The following is a 16,556-nucleotide window of genomic DNA, read 5'->3' on the forward strand; positions in this document are numbered from 1 at the left end:
AGCATTTTAATTATATTTAGGCATATAGAGATGGTAAACAATTATTTACAGATTCTAGCAAACTCAAATAGGTTTAAGGACATTATAGGGAATCTAGATAGAAAATTATATTATGTAGCCATTTCCTGAAGAAAAAAATAGGTGAAAGCAGCACAGACAGTAATCAGCTGTCTTCTAGTACACAATATTCCTTTGTGAAGAACTGACTTCCATTCTTTACAACTCCATGAATTCTCTTTCAAAAATCGAAATCCGCTCAATTTGTTTCTCTGGCAGAAATCTTATATAGGTCCCTACTGCCTATAGAAGATTTCTACATTTCTTAGAATGGCAGATCAGGAAGTTCTTTAATGATTTGTACTTAGGAAAATCTAGCCTCCTTCCCTCCCTTCTTGATCCTCTCTCCCCACCTCCTTTGCTTTTGTCTATATGATATCAAACTTGTTACCCTAAATATCATACTTTCTTCCAAAACTCTACATCATTTCACATATTTCTCCTCTACTAGAATGTGGTAGACATCTCTGCTTAATAAGATATGAGAGGGTACTATTTCTGATCAATTACTACTATCTTAGGCATCTAGCAGACAAATTAGCTATTTCTAGTGTGTCTGGCTTGGGTGAGACCGTTAAAAAAGCATACATTTCATAAATAAATACACTTGGAAATTTTGATCAATTTAAGGACAAATTTGGGGAAGGTAACTGTAACTCCACCCCTTTTGTGTCACTTTTACGATGAAAGACTTAGTACATATAAACATTTATAATATTTATACCTGTTTAATGAATATTTATAATATTTAAGTGGCATTTAACTTTATTTTACAAGCATAAATTAGTCAAATAATTTATTGTTTTAAATTAAAAGCAATGAGCTATTCAGTGTTAAAAATATAGTTCTGTTGGTTTAACATTTCAACAGTACTCCTTTAAATAAAATATCCATCTTGGTCTATAATGAGTACTAAAAAGAACAAATTTGTTGAAGAAAAGAAAAGAAAAAACCTAGCCAAATGGGGAAAATTAAAATATACAGTTGACCCTTGAACAATGTGGGAACTAGGGTTGCCGACCTTCCCTGCAGTCAAAGATTCAGGTACAACTTATAGTCAGTCCTCCATATCTGTGGTTCCACACCTGAATATTTAACCAACAGGGGAACATGTAGTACTATAGAAATGAAAAAAATCTGCATCTAAGTGGACCAGTGCAGTTCAAATCCATGCTGTTCAAGGGTAAACTGTAGTAATTTGATACATTTGAAAGTTGGAAATTTGTCACAAATTGTCTCAACCACACGAAAAATAAGATCGTTTTTGCTGACAAGATTTTCTGAATCTGCTTCAAAACAAAACTTGACACAAACATCAACTTAATCTTGTTAATGGTGTAAGAAAGTACTTAATAATGTATTCTCCTTAATTCAACATATAATTTTTGGTAACTGAGAAGTCAATAGTAGCATGAAGGAACATCAAGGACCCTTAAGGTGGAGAAATTCCCAGGTTTTCTACAAACATATACATTAAAAAAGTATTCAGGGAGTGACTAGCTATGGTGATCTAGGATACTTCCTTGAAACTACAAATTTCAGATGTATTAGCATTTCAAATAAGTAATATATATGCCTTCTGTATTTATTTTTATCATCCTTCGCTTATTTTGACAAATCAAAGTTACTTTCTCTACATTCAGCATTTAATGACCATTTAATCAACGCATGTTCTCAAACAGTTGTGATATAATACAATTTTTCATTTTCAAAATATGCTAGACAATTCTATTGTAAGTAATCATACTTTAAGTCGCTATGGGATGGGAAAAGGAAGACTATTTTTTAATTATTTTTATTGTTAAGAAAAATATAATTTTTTTCTGAACTGCTGTGAACATTGTCACATATCAAGACTAAGTATGTGGTTATAACTTTTTCTGGAATACCTATTGTGTTCCACTTGTCTATTTTTCTACTCTTGTGTAAAATCCATACTTTTTGTCATTATAATTTTCTAATACCTAGAAGTGTTTAAGTTTCATTGCCTTGACTAGTCTCAGACGTTTGCATTTCTCCACAACTGTTAAAATAGGCCTGCCACTTTCAATAGAAAAATCTGCTAAGGTTTTTACTTAGTGCAATGTCAATTTGAGGAGAACTGACATCTTTCTATTATTGTCTTCCAATCCATGACCATTGTATAACCCTCCATTTACTTTGACATTCTTTAATTTCTCTCAGTAATGATGTGTTGCTTTTGGTGTTGAGGTCTTTCAAGTCATTTAGTAAACTTATTCTTGGTTACTTGAATTTTTAAATTTCATCAATATACATGCACATAAGAGTGTGCATCATAAATGTAACACTCTCTGAATTCTGACACTTCAGGCATACCCCTTGAATCTTTGTAACTATAACTAACCTTCATGAAAAAAATCAGAATGGTACTAACAACTGGAAGGAAAGCCAGTGGGAAAATGTGTTGGCAGCAGATGGAGGAATTAGAGGACCTCATGGGATATACAGGACAGGTAGTGTAGCTCAGGACAGGTAGGGTAGCTCCATGGGGAGAAGACAGCTTCGAAAACATGTTAATGTGAAGTTAGTGCTGAGAAGAGCCAAGGTGCTTCCTACCTGGACCCTCACTCTGCTGTGTTCTGTATGACTCCACCACTATAACTGCAGTATTGACCAGAGGTGCCTAGGGCTTCAAAGACTGCAGAGCTCATAGGTGTGTCCTTAGCAGACTTCACAAGACCACAAGATAAATACTACTGTAACATCTAAGAGTATTTTCAGATTTTTTTCTATAGAGATGAAATCATATATGATATATTATTTAATCTGGCAGGTTTTGCTTAAAGCTATGGATGTAAGAGCTATTGACTTTTTTTAGTAATTATAAATGTTTTATTCACACTCATTATATTAAATTGTATCAATTTTATTATTTAAAGTAATTTTATTATTTAAAGTATTAAAGTAATTATAAAAATGTTTCTTTCATTATAGAAACCTTTATTTACAACTATTTCTTCAAATAAGAAACAGGATCTCAAAATACTATAACAAAATATTTGTGATTACTATATACACATGGAGTATAATTATAGATGAAAATCATCATATAGGCAACTGTGTAGAAGGATCAGTGGAAAAGTTAGAGGGAGCCAAGATCTATACACCATACATCTCTCAAAATACAGTGAAGCTACAGAAACTTGAGACAGCTGTATGTCTACTGACAGATGGCTGGTCAGATTTTAGTATAGTTTCTTAGAGTAGCTTAAAGAATTCTATTGAATTTATTAAGTAATAGCTTCCTTTAGAAGGCACAAATAAGTAATGCATAAATATCTAATTTATACACTTTAATTATAATGATACGCTATTAAATGTGCCAACATTTAAATTTTAGATTATACTGCAATAACTCAAAATTACAAGATGATCAAAACCCAAAACTTTTTTTTTGGTCCCATTTGAGAGCTTTTAGTTCTCTAAAGCTCTCTTTTTTAGTTCTCTATAATCTTTACAATGGAGATGAGTTAGAGCAAGATAGTTATTTTGTTTTGTGGAACTTTAGAATGCTGCTGAACTTACAAGTGTTCCATGACATTGACAATGTGAACAATGTGTCATCCATGCCATGAATAGTGTGCTTATGTATTTCCAGATAAAATTTAGGGATAGAAGATGTTGCAAAAAGAAAAAGTTGGGACTCTATGTCTAGATTATTTTACCATCACTAGATTATTTTTGTACTATTGAAAATTATTAAGTTGGAGTCAAATTGTGACTTATTGAAAATCTTGCTTACACACACACACCCCTTTTCATTGGCATTAAATTTATATGCCAGTCTAATATAAATATTAAAGACAGAGGGAGACAGATTCATCTAGAAATTCTGATTGTTTCAGTCCCATTTTCCATAAGGAAGGATCATATGAAAAAAACAAAAATAATCAGGAATGTTCCTGACTCTACCCTTATTTATAACACTTTATTAGAGGGGTCCATATATCTAAGAACACAATGCATGATTTTACACCCTAAACAAGAGACTGGATCTTCAGATAGAATTTAACTGTTGCAAATGTCTATGCTTTATATGTTAATTATAGGATTTCCAACATCAAGTGATTATTTGGTTCAGTAGAACTGGCCCATTTAAATCTGCATTTGTAATGATTTAAATAACACTAACCTGCTTATATTTTGTAGCTGTTTTTATTTTCACATTCACTGGTAACTAGACATTTATCCTGGAGCTGGCTTTATTTCAAACCACTTTCCCTATGGTTTATTTGTCTCTCTCCCTTGAGACATTTCCTTAATGGAGATTTGAGAAGTCGATAAGAAAACTGCAGAGGCTATTGAATTTAATAGTCAGTCACCTGATGGGGTTTGATCACTATGACCTTCTCACCCCAATATTCCTCTCTCAAAAGGAGACAATCTGTGGTGCTTATCTTCGCTCCAGAGACACTCAGGAATTTATCTGATTCACTTTTTCTCACCTACACTGTATTGCTCTGATCTAAGTTCAAAGTTGTGTAAAATGATTTTTCCCTTCAGAAATACTAAGCTGTTCAACCACTTGTCCTTTACTTACTGAATAAATCAAATGACTTGGATTCTTCTGGTCTTGATATTGCCATGTTCTGTTACTTTACTTTAAAAATTACATATTGGGATATTTGCAGAATATTTGAAAATGACATTGGTGATTTCACTAGTATGTTGTCAAATAAATGGTACAATTATACATTTATATAGAGTTTAGTTTGGTTAGGTATTAAAGAATCACATTTAATTCATCATTTACTAACTACTACCTAAGAATAGTTTTCAGAGGTATTTGAGTCAGCAAATTGTTAGATATGGAACAAATTTTAGTGAGAGAAAATGGAGGAATTTTTTATTTCTGAAACTCAGAAGCTATTGAACAGTTATTAGTAATTTCAGAGGGTGACATATCAATTCTCTGAAGAATCACGCAGGAATGAACAGAAAACTTGATCTGAAATCTTAAGTAGCATTCAGAGGAAGACCTTGAGAAAATATCCCTTGTAAAAACAGGCCATTACATTTTATTTTCACATCATTTATATTAGTGGAAATTTCCAAGACTGTAGTCTTTTTGATCTGACTTCTCTCACTTAGCATGTTTTTGAGGCTTATCCATGATGCTGCATAAATCAGTAATTCATTCATTTTTATTGCTGAATAGCATATAAGGATAAACATTTTGTTTATCACTAATTGGTTGACTGAATTATTTCCTGATTTTATCTAGTATAAATAATGCTGGTATGAACAGTCATGTACATGTAGCTGTATGGATATAATTTTATATATTTGAAGGTATATATCTACAAGTAGAAAAGTTGGGTCATTTGATATTTATATGTATAATTTTTAAGGAATTGTCAAACTCTATTCTAAAGCAGATGTACTATTTTACACTCACATCATCAATGTCTGAACATTCCAGTTCCTCCACAACTTTCCCAGAATGATATATTGTCAGTCTTTTATGTTGTAGACCTAATAACTGATGTTGAACACCTTTTTTTATAATAAGCACAAATCATATATTTTATAAGGGCTGGTATACATCTTATTTGGTTTTTGCAATTTTTAATGGATTATAAGAATTCTTAGTATTTATTAAAGATAAGTCACTTTTCAGATGTATGGTTTGCAAATATTTTCTTTCAGCTTATGGGTTTCTTTTTTTGTTTTTTTTTCTTTTGTTTTTGTTTTACTTTCTTAATGGTGCATCTTGAGGAGCATTCAAAAACTTTCGATATGCTTAACTTATTACTTTTTAAAATATATGCGGTATTCTTGCTGTCTTAAGAAATATTTGCCTAACTCAAAGTCACAAGTATTTCTCCTATATTTTCTCCTAAAGGTGTTATAATTTTAGCTCTCAAATTACTATAATAAATTTGTGAGCATAGAGTTGTTCATAATATTCCTTTACTGTTATTTTTAAATGTTATGGGATTATTAGTGATGGACACTCCCAACTTGAGATTAGTATTTTTTGTCTTTTCACATTTTTCTTGGTTATCCTGGCTCGATTTTTTACATAAATGTTATTGATATTGTCAAAAGAACCAGCTTTGTGCTTCAGTGATTTCTGGTTTCCATTTCATTTATTTCTGCTCTAAATTTGATTATTTCTTTCTATTTGCTTTAGGCTTAAATTTCCCTTGTTTCTCCTTCTCTAACTTGTTAAAATAGATTTGATTGTTGATTTTAGATCTGTCTTTTCTTATAATACATGCATTTGATGCTATAAATTTCCCTCTAAACACTGCCTTCACAGCATCTCACAAATTTTGATAGATTGTATTTTCATTTTCTTCAAAGTATTTCTTAAATTCTTTTGAGATTTCTTCTTTGACCCTAGTGTTATTGGGAAGTGTGTTTTTTACTCTCCAAATATTTTGAGATTTTCTGTTATTAAAAACATTTTGTAATTGAATTCAATTTTATTTTGTATTCCATTGTAGTCTGAGAGCATAATCTATATAATTTCTATTTATTAAAATTTGTTTAGGTGTGTTTTACTGGCCCATAATGTGATCTATCTTGGTAAATGTTCCATGTGAGCTTGAAAAGAAAATGTATTCAAGTGCTGTGGGATGAAGTAGTCTATAAATATCAATTAGATCCAGTTCTCTTCAGTTATGGCCTTGATGATTTTCTATCTGATGGCTCTATCAATTGCTTAAAAATGGGTGTTGAAGTCTCCAACTATCGTGGTGTATTTATGTATTTCTCCATGTAGTTCTATCACTGTTTGTCTCACTTATTTAGATGCTCTGTTTTTACATGCACACACATTGTAAATTGTTTTGTCTTCCAGGAGAATTGATTTCTTTATCGTTATGTAGTGCTACACTTTATCCTAGATGATTTTCCTTGTTCTGAAGTCTGCTTTCTCTAAAATTAATATAGTCACTCAAGCTTTCTTTTGATTAGTATTAGCATATTATCTTTCTTCATCTCTTTACTATCTGTGTCTTTATATTTAAAGAGGGTTTCTTGCAGAAAGAATATAGTTGGGCTTGTTATTTTAACCACTCTTAAGAGTCTCTGTATTTTACTTGCTATATTTAAACCATTTAAAGTGATTATATAGTTGAAGCAACATTTACCCTGTTTATAACTGTTTTCTATTTGTTATACTTGTTCTTTGTTTCTTCTGTTTTTTACTATTCCCCACTTTTTCTAATTTCTGGGGTTTTAAATGAGAATTTTGTATTAGTCAATTTTCCCTAGTCCATTAGTATATGAATTATATACACCTATTTTAAATTACTGTTTACTCTGGAGTTTACAATATACACCTTACGTTCACTTTCAAATAACAGTATACAGCTTCAGTGACAGGGTAAGTAATTTTTAAAGGAGAATTTCTAATTCCATCCTCCCTCCTATTATAACATTGTTGTCATTCAATCCACTTTTCTGCATGTTACAAATACTCAAACATTGATAATATTATTAGTTTAAATAGGTACCTATCAGATCAATTAAGAATAAGAAAATAAAACATTTTATTTTACCTTCATCTCTGACACTTTTTCTTTATGTAGATCTAAACTTTGATACATATAATTTTCATTCACTGTGAAGAACTTTTAATATTTCTTGCAAGCCCGGTCTACTGGCAACAATCTCCCTAGGTTTGTTTGCTTGAAAACGTTTTTGTCTTTGGATTTTCCTAAGAACTCCTTCTTAAATAAAGATTGTGTCTTGCAGATCTTTCAGTTGTGATTCTCTGTTGTTACACTCGAGCCCTGTTGAAATGGATGATGGTAGGGTGTGTGGAGGGAAATTGTTCTATAATCTTACGATTATTTCTGTCTTTTGGTGGGCCTGTGTCCCTGAGCTGTGACTTTCACAAGTATCTTTTAGCTTTTTCTTCCCCCTTCCCTTCATAAGACAGGAAGGCTGGGGAGTGTGGGTGGGGGTGTGGTTGGAGTAACCTAATTGCTCTTCCCCTGATAATGCTCTCTAGTAACATATTTTCCCTTGGAGTGTTGATCCTTGTTGTGGAGAATACTCTAGGAATATTTTGCTTATTTTCCTCTTCCTCTGCCCAAAATGTGAGGGCATTTTTATTGGATCTTAAACATGAGAACCTGGTAGGATTCCTTCAGGTAATATCCACAAAAATTTGGACAGTTTCTCAAGGTAGTCCACACTCAGTCTCAGTCAATTCGTCAAAATGACCACATGTTTTCTTACCAGTTTATGACTCCAGAGGTAGTCAGGTAAGTTGATATAGACTGTTAATCACTGTATTTGCCTGCCTCTCCAGAGTCTTGATGGTAATTTTTCCACTGACCTCAAATTTCTGATGAGTCTAATAGAAGTCACTGCTTTTCATTTTGTTCAGCTATTTTCCTATAATGATGAAATGATAACTTCCAAGTATTATACAGGCTGGGCTAAAACTGGAAGTCCTACAATCACATTTTAATACCAAGAAAGTATTTTACAAGTTATAAAGACAAAAGCTGTAATTTATTCTGGGTAGTACATATCTAATGACACTAGAAATGGATGAGAAATTATCTTTATCAAGCAATACTTATTATCTTACAAACCAATTATTTGACAAAAGTTTCTCTAAATTAATTTCTTATTCATTTTTCTGCACTTTCCCCACAGTTTTCAGCATGAATATGGATTATATTGTCAAATAATTTAAGTGGAAAAAGCACTGTAAAAGGCAGTTTTGTAAAGAGTAATTTCAGGTATGCAAGGTAGATAATTGTTTAAGAGCAATCCTTTTTCCATACAAAGGATGTTATTACTTTATTTGTTAATTAATTGTAGTGCTTTTGAAATAGGGTTGAATTCTCAAGCATCAGAACTGATATTCCTGAGTATATTCAGAATGCAATGGCATAGTTTTCCAGCAATGTAAATGATGTGCACTGCCTACTGCTGAAGAGGTGTGTGTGGTTCTCTTCTACCTTTATTCAACGTGAAACCTCTGGGATGCCTCCAAGGGTGTTACTGGCATGGAAAAGTACTGAGCATTGGTCATCTGCTAGATTTAATAAGTTATTTGAACTCATTCTTTGAAATGGGTGCTTTCTGCAGTTTTTAAAATGGCGTCTACAATGGTCAAATCAAGAATAAAGTTAACTGGGAAGTGTAACAGTGAAAACCTGACATGAATTGAAGAATGATATAAGATAGTGATAAGATTCTAATGAAAATAACATGACCATTAACGTGAAGAATTTGTTCAATGTTCTTTCTTCATAACTCTTCATCAGGGATAAAGTGATCTCTTTATTAGTGAAAGGCATGACTTATTTGTCAGTACAATTTCACTTATGGATGTAAGTTTTTAAAATTAATACTTTACATTTGAATAAATATATCAAGTGCAATATGGATTCTCAAGGGCTCTAAATGTCATCATTCTTGAAAACCAACCTTTTTAATTATTTTCTCTTCATAATCTATTATACCCATGGTATTTTGTGCTGCTAATTTGCATAGTATTCTATTACTTCCACATCATTGCTAATATATAGGGCCCAGATCAGGGTATCTGAGAGCTGGAAAGTAACCTATTATTTTAATGAGTGCATTTCCTATGAAAATAAGTGTTTCAGCTCATATTAATTCTAATATTTAACAAATGTTTTAGCAGTTTTCATTGGTTATTTGTAGTAAAATGTTAAATTGATTAGGTTATTGTTAGATTATGTTTATAGAATATTGAGGACTGCAAATTAGTGACTGAATATTTGACTTTTCTGGGAAATCATTTATTTAACCTATTTTTTTTAAAAAGTATGCTGATTGCCTTATATGTATTGGGTTTAATATTTTGTTTTATCCTTGTTTTATTGTTTATTGTTTTATTTTTAAAAATAAAAATATTTTATTTTCCCTGGCATTAATGCTATTACTTCTCATAAATAATTATTATAGTTCTGAGTAATATTATCATCTCAAACATGATATGGTATTTGATAGGGATGGGAGGTCACATAGTGAACAGTATATAAATGACTAAATATTCAATTTTTGGTTATCAAAAACTACAAATATGTATAATCCCAAACAAAAGAAGTCAATCAAGTCAACACAGTCTATCACTTATTACAGTTCTAACTATCATTGTTTGAGGAAAGAAAAATAATATAATGAAATGCGCTCAATACGTGATCTCTATTCCTAACCATTTGAAACATACTCTTTGAATGTTAATTCCCTTATTTCTAAATTAATGATGATGATGTTTGGATGGTTTAGGTTTCATATCCAATTAAGGATATGAAAACTCCTTTATAAATATTAATATCAACTTAAAACTAGTATTTTTGCTCATAGTATTTTTTTAAGCTATCAGCAGCTTGAATTCAAATAAGGAAAAACACATTGATAGTGTTATTAATAACACTTGACATATCTCTAATTTTTTTATTTCCCACATATCTCAAGATATTATGCATATGCTATTTCATTTTTCTGTGGTAATGTTAAAGCTAAATGGAAATTTTCTTTAAAATTGTGGTTTTAAGGAAGTTTATGATTAAGTTATAGTGGCAATTTTCTACCAAATAATTAGAAAAGGAGCACATTTTATGTGCCTATAACATATTATAATAAACACTAGAGACTAAATAATGAATAAACTCTGCTCCTTGCCCACATTCTTATCTATTGATAGTGGTTTCTGTTACAGGGGTCATACTAGAGATTTCTTTTTTTTTTTTTTTTTTTTCCCGGTACGCAGGCCTCTCACTGCTGTGGCCTCTCCCATTGCGGAGCACAGGCTCCGGACGCGCAGGTTCAGCGGCCATGGCTCACGGGCCCAGCCGCTCCGCGGCATGTGGCATCCTCCCGGACCGGGGCTCGAACCCGCATCCCCTGCATCGGCAGGCGGACTCTCAACCACTGCGCCACCAGGGAAGCCCATACTAGAGATTTTTGACTAGCTCAATTTTCAGAGATTACCTCTCTCCAAGGAGAATCCTATATGCTTCCTTCTCATGAAGTTTCTGGCTTAAAAACTGGTATTAACATTCAGTTTCCTTTCATTCTATCTTTATATCTATCTGCCTATCATTAATTTTTAAATATTTTCATTTTCCTCTTATCAATAATTATGTACTGATTTGAGGTATGTGCTCTAGGAATTACAAATAGTAATTGTAACTGATTATTATGTCAAAGAGATTACAGTCTTTGTTGAGAGATAAAAATGTGTAAGTAATAAAGAAATATGCTAAGACCAAGGAACAGTTTATTTCCATGATTTTGTGAGTATCATCTAATCTGACATAAAAGAAATGAAAATAAATTAATATGAGGTCCTAGAGATGTGAGAACATATTTTGAGTAGTGCAATAAAAGGTGGCTTTGAGACGCTGAAGTTTAGAGAGACACAGGAGATAGACACATTTTTTACGCTAATACAGACGTTGAATTTTCAGTCAACATTTGTTCATTGCATAGAACTATTGTGTTCTTCAACGATATCTACAAGAAAACCCACTTCTCCTGCGTGTCTCTCCTTTACTCTCACACTACTCCACACTCACAACACATCTGACACCAGATGTGTGAGAATTTTTCCCCACACCAGCAAGTGGTTATCTGTGACACCAGCTGGGTGTCGTACAATTTAAATAAATTCTGACACTATCTACCTGGAGATAACATCAGATCCCACAGGTTAAGGGCTTGATCCTAAGAGACCACTGACCCCCCCACTTCAGATGCCAACCACAAGTAGTAGGTCCCCAGATTACCCACAACTTCTGTCCAGTTGGGCTATAAACCTGAGGTTCCCATGATTTTCTCCCCCTTGAATTTGATTATTTGCTAGAACAGCTCACAGAATTTAGGGAAAGACTTATGTTTACCAATTTATTATGTAATAAATGATATGAAAAAAGATACAGATGAACAGTCAGATGAAGAGATACATAGGGGGAGGCCTGGGAGCTCCTATACTGAGTATAGGAGATTCTGTTCCCATGGATATGGGGTGCATCTCCTGCCTGGTAGGTAAGATGTGTTCACCAAACTGGAAGCTCTCCAAATCCTATAATTTTGGGATTTTTATAGAGGCTTCATCACGAAGGCATGAATTGATCGTTAATACTACTGCCAGCTCCTCTCCCCTCTCTAGAGAATTGGGAGTGGAGCTGAAAATTCTAAGCCTCTAATCATGGCTTGCCCTTTCTGGTGACCAGACCTCATCCAGGAGCCCACCCAGAGTCACCTCATGAAAACAAAAGGCACAGCTATCACCCAGGAAATTCCAAAAGATATAGGAGCTCTGTGTCATTTACTTGGGATGAAAAATCATATATTAGAACAAAGGACGCTCCTAGTGCTTCACTTAGGAAATTACAAGAGTTTTAGGAGCTCTGTGCCAGGAACCAGGGGCAGAGATCAATGTATATATTTTCTATTCTCTTACAATATCTAATGTCAATTTTACATAAAAGTAAAGCTATTTAGAGATGAGATCATGTATAAATACTCCACTTTAATATTAGCTTAACCTCAGGCAGAAGGGGAAAGGAAGAAAGAATAATTATGTGGTACAGCAGAAAAAAGAATAAAATACAGTTCTAAAAATGTATAATGCTACTATGTGAATGTCATTCTCTCTGAAATGTGATGTTCTCATTTATCATTGCCTTTTCTATTTCACATGGTTTTGAGAGAATCAGAAGAGATAATATATTCTGGATTGAGAAACATTTTTTAATTTATTATTTTACTTTCCCCCAGTACTATACTGTACTGGCAAAGATACTGAAAGACTTTCATTCAAAGTAGAAAATTACTTTGAAAATAAGGCATCTTGCTGTCATTCCTCATATCCTATTGTCATCTATAATGACTAAGAGCTGAAGGATATGGAATTATGCTTCTACCAAAAAGAAAAAAAAATCAATAGTAAGAGTCTTCCTTTTGGAACTGAGAGGACTCTAAGGATATGTGGAGCATAAGAGCTTGTCAATTCATTTTATTTTTTTAGAATGATGTATGTTGAATGATGTCACTGTGTAGGAAACGACCATTGTATAAGTAGTACAATTTCCTTCACCTTTTATTTTTTAGAAAATAATTGAAGTCACTTTTCTCTGTGACCAATCCTTCTTTTAGAGTGAGGATTAAAATGTAATTCCATTGTTCACCTGCATGAAAGCAGTTGTCATGCACATTTATAGCAAGTGCCAGAAAGGAAATGGAATATTTCAATACCACAGAGTTTCATACTCTGAAGACAGCCATCAGCCATTACATTATGTGAGCAAATCTACTTTCCTTTAAAAATCTATTGGAAATGATGTTATATTACTTTATTTTATCACTATATTGGCAATGTAATTGTATTTGCCTTAACTTAGTTTGTATGATGAATTCTGAATCGACATATTTCTAAATTACAATGCAAAAGGTAATATAATACTTGAAGAAAATTCAAATTAATCAGTCAATCATTATAATACATAAAGCTAAGTACAAGTTAATGTATAAAAATATGTTTTATATTTGCCTTTTGAAAAATGTTTACTAAATCACATCACTCTATGAAATATATATAAAGATATATAGGCGTGAATCAGGATACCTAGAAATTTTTTACATCAAGCACAAGTCAAGGAGTATTATAAAAGACAGTTAAAATGAATGCTTCAGGGTTTGTTTTTTTTTTCAATTTTACCTAAAGGCAGGAAAAGATATTGTTAATTGTGGTCATAAAATGAGAAAAATATCATGCTAGAAATTTTATGTGCATTTAGTCAGAACATCCCTGTGATGCAGACATTATTAATCCATTGTGTGTGTGAAAGTGTGTGTATCTTGCTCAAAATCAATACTTAGCTACTATTCAAAGCCAAATAGTCAAATCTGATATGCCACTGACGTTCACTCAGAAAAACTATTTATGGATTTGATATTATAGAGTTTATATTTCCTTTTAATGATCATTTTCAGTATGTGTGTGATTTTTTTTTCTTTGATGTCTTTAGAATGTTATTTATTTATTTATTTTTTAACATATTTATTGGAGTAAATTTGCTTTACAAGTTTGTGTTAGTTTCTGCTGTATAACAAAGTGAATCAGCTATACATATACATATATCCCCATATCCCCTCTATCTTGTGTCTCCTCCCCACTCTCCCTATCCCACCCCTCTAGGTGGTCACAAAGTATCGAGCTGATCTCCCTGTGCTATGCAGCTGCTTCCCACTAGCTAGCTATTTTACATTTGGTAGTGTATATATGTCCATGCCACCCTCTCACTTTGTCCCAGCTTACCCATCCCCCTCCCCGTGTCCTCAGGTAGATTATCTACCTCTCTGTCTTTCTTCCTGTCCTGTCCCTAGGTTCTTCTGAAATATTATTTTATTTTTGTTTTTAGATTCCATATATATGTGTTAGCATACGGTATTTGTTTTTCTCTTTCTGACTTACTTCACTCTGTATGACAGCCTCCGGGTCCATCCACCTCACTACAAATAACTCAATTTCATTTCTTTTTATGGCTGACTAGTATTCCATTGAATATATGTGCCACATCTTCTTTATCCATTCATCTGTCGATCGACACTTAGGTTGCTTCCATGCCCTGGCTATTGTAAATAGAGCTGCAATGAACATTGTAGTACATGATTCTTTTTGAATTATGGTTTTCTCAGGGTATATGCCCAGTAGTGAGATTGCTGCATCATATGTTAGCTCTATTTTTAGTTTTTTAAGGAACATCCATACTGTTTTCCATAGTGGCTGTATCAATTTACATTCACACCAACAGTGCAAGAGGGCTCCCTTTTCTCCACACCCTATCTAGCATTTATTGTTTGTAGATATTTTGATGATGGCCATTCTGACTGGTGTGAGGTGATACCTCATTGTAGTTTTGATTTGCATTTCTCTAATGATTAGAGATGTCAAGCACCCTTTCATGTGTTTGTTGGCAATCTGTGTATCTTCTTTGGAGAAATGTCAACTTAGGTCTTCTGCCCATTTTGGGATTGGGTTGCTTGTTTTTTTGATATTGAGCTGCATGAGCTGCTTATACATTTTGGAGATTAATCCATTGTCAGTTGCTTCATTTGCAAATATTTTCTCCCATTCTGAGGGTTGTCTTTCACCTTCTTTATGGTTTCCTTTGCTGTGCAAAAGATTTTAAGTTTCATTAAGTCCCATTTGTTTAGTTTTGTTTTTATTTCCATTTCTGTAGGAGGTGGGTCAAGAAGGATCTTGCTGTGATTTATGTCATAGAGTGTTCTGCCCATATTTTCCTCTAAGAGATTTATAGTGTCTGGCCTTACATTTAGGTGTTTAATCCATTTTGAGTTTACTTTTGTGTATGGTGTTAGGGAGTGTTCTAATATCATTCTTTTACATGCAGCTGTCCAGTTTTCCTAGAACCACTTATTGAAGAGGCTGTCTTTTCTCCATTGTATATTCTTGCCTCCTTTATCAAAGAGAAGGTGACAATATGTGCCTGGGTTTATCTCTGGGCTTTCTATCCTGTTCCATTGATCTATATTTCTGTTTTTGTGCTAGTACCATATTGTATTGATTACTCTAGTTTTGTAGTATAGTCTGAAGTCTGGAAGCCTGATTCCTCCAGCTCCGTTTTTCTTTCACAAGATTGCTTTGGCTATTCGAGGTCTTTTGTGTTTCCATCCAAATTGTGAAATGTTTTTTTCTACTTCTGTGAAAAATGCCATTGGTAGTTTGATAGGGATTGAATTGTATCTGTGGATTGCTTTGGGTAGAATATGCATTTTCACAATGTTGATTCTTCCAATCCAAGAACCTGGTATATCTCTCCATCTGTTTATATCATCTTTAATTTCTTTCATCAGTGTCTTATAGTTTTCTACATACAGGTCTTTTGTCTCCTTAGGTAGGTTTATTCCTAGGTATTTTATTCTTTTTGTTGAAGTGGTAAATGGGAGTGTTTCCTTAATTTTTCTTTCAGATTTTTCATCATTAGTGTATAGGAATGCAAGAGATTTCTGTGCATTAATTTTGTATCCTGCTACTTTACCAAATTCATTGATACAAACAAAGTAGAGAACATGGTGGGGTGGTGTCTCTGAGGATTCATCAGCATCATTGGGAGCATTGATGAATCAATATTAAGAGACAGTTGCCACCAAAGGACTGAATTATCTACATGTTTGCCCAGCTTTATTATTCTCCTAATTAAGCTTTATGGTGAGGATGACTATCTAATTAATCTAATATAACTGGAGAGATGAGTTCTTACCTTTACATTTAGTAAGATCATTATTATTTTGTTTATTGTTATAAACTTTTGAGAGTAAAATATACAAGTTTAACAAAAGACAAGGAAGACAGTTCCTTTTTTATTGAATTGTAGTTGATTTATAATATATTAGTCTCAGGTGCACAACACAGTGATTCAATATTTTTATATACTCCCTTTAAAGTTATTACAAAACAATGGCTATATTTCCCTGTGCTGTACAATGTATCCTTGTTGCTTATCTAT

This window comes from Pseudorca crassidens, chromosome 1, assembly GCF_039906515.1.
Source record: "Pseudorca crassidens isolate mPseCra1 chromosome 1, mPseCra1.hap1, whole genome shotgun sequence".
NCBI classification, from domain to species: domain Eukaryota; kingdom Metazoa; phylum Chordata; class Mammalia; order Artiodactyla; family Delphinidae; genus Pseudorca; species Pseudorca crassidens.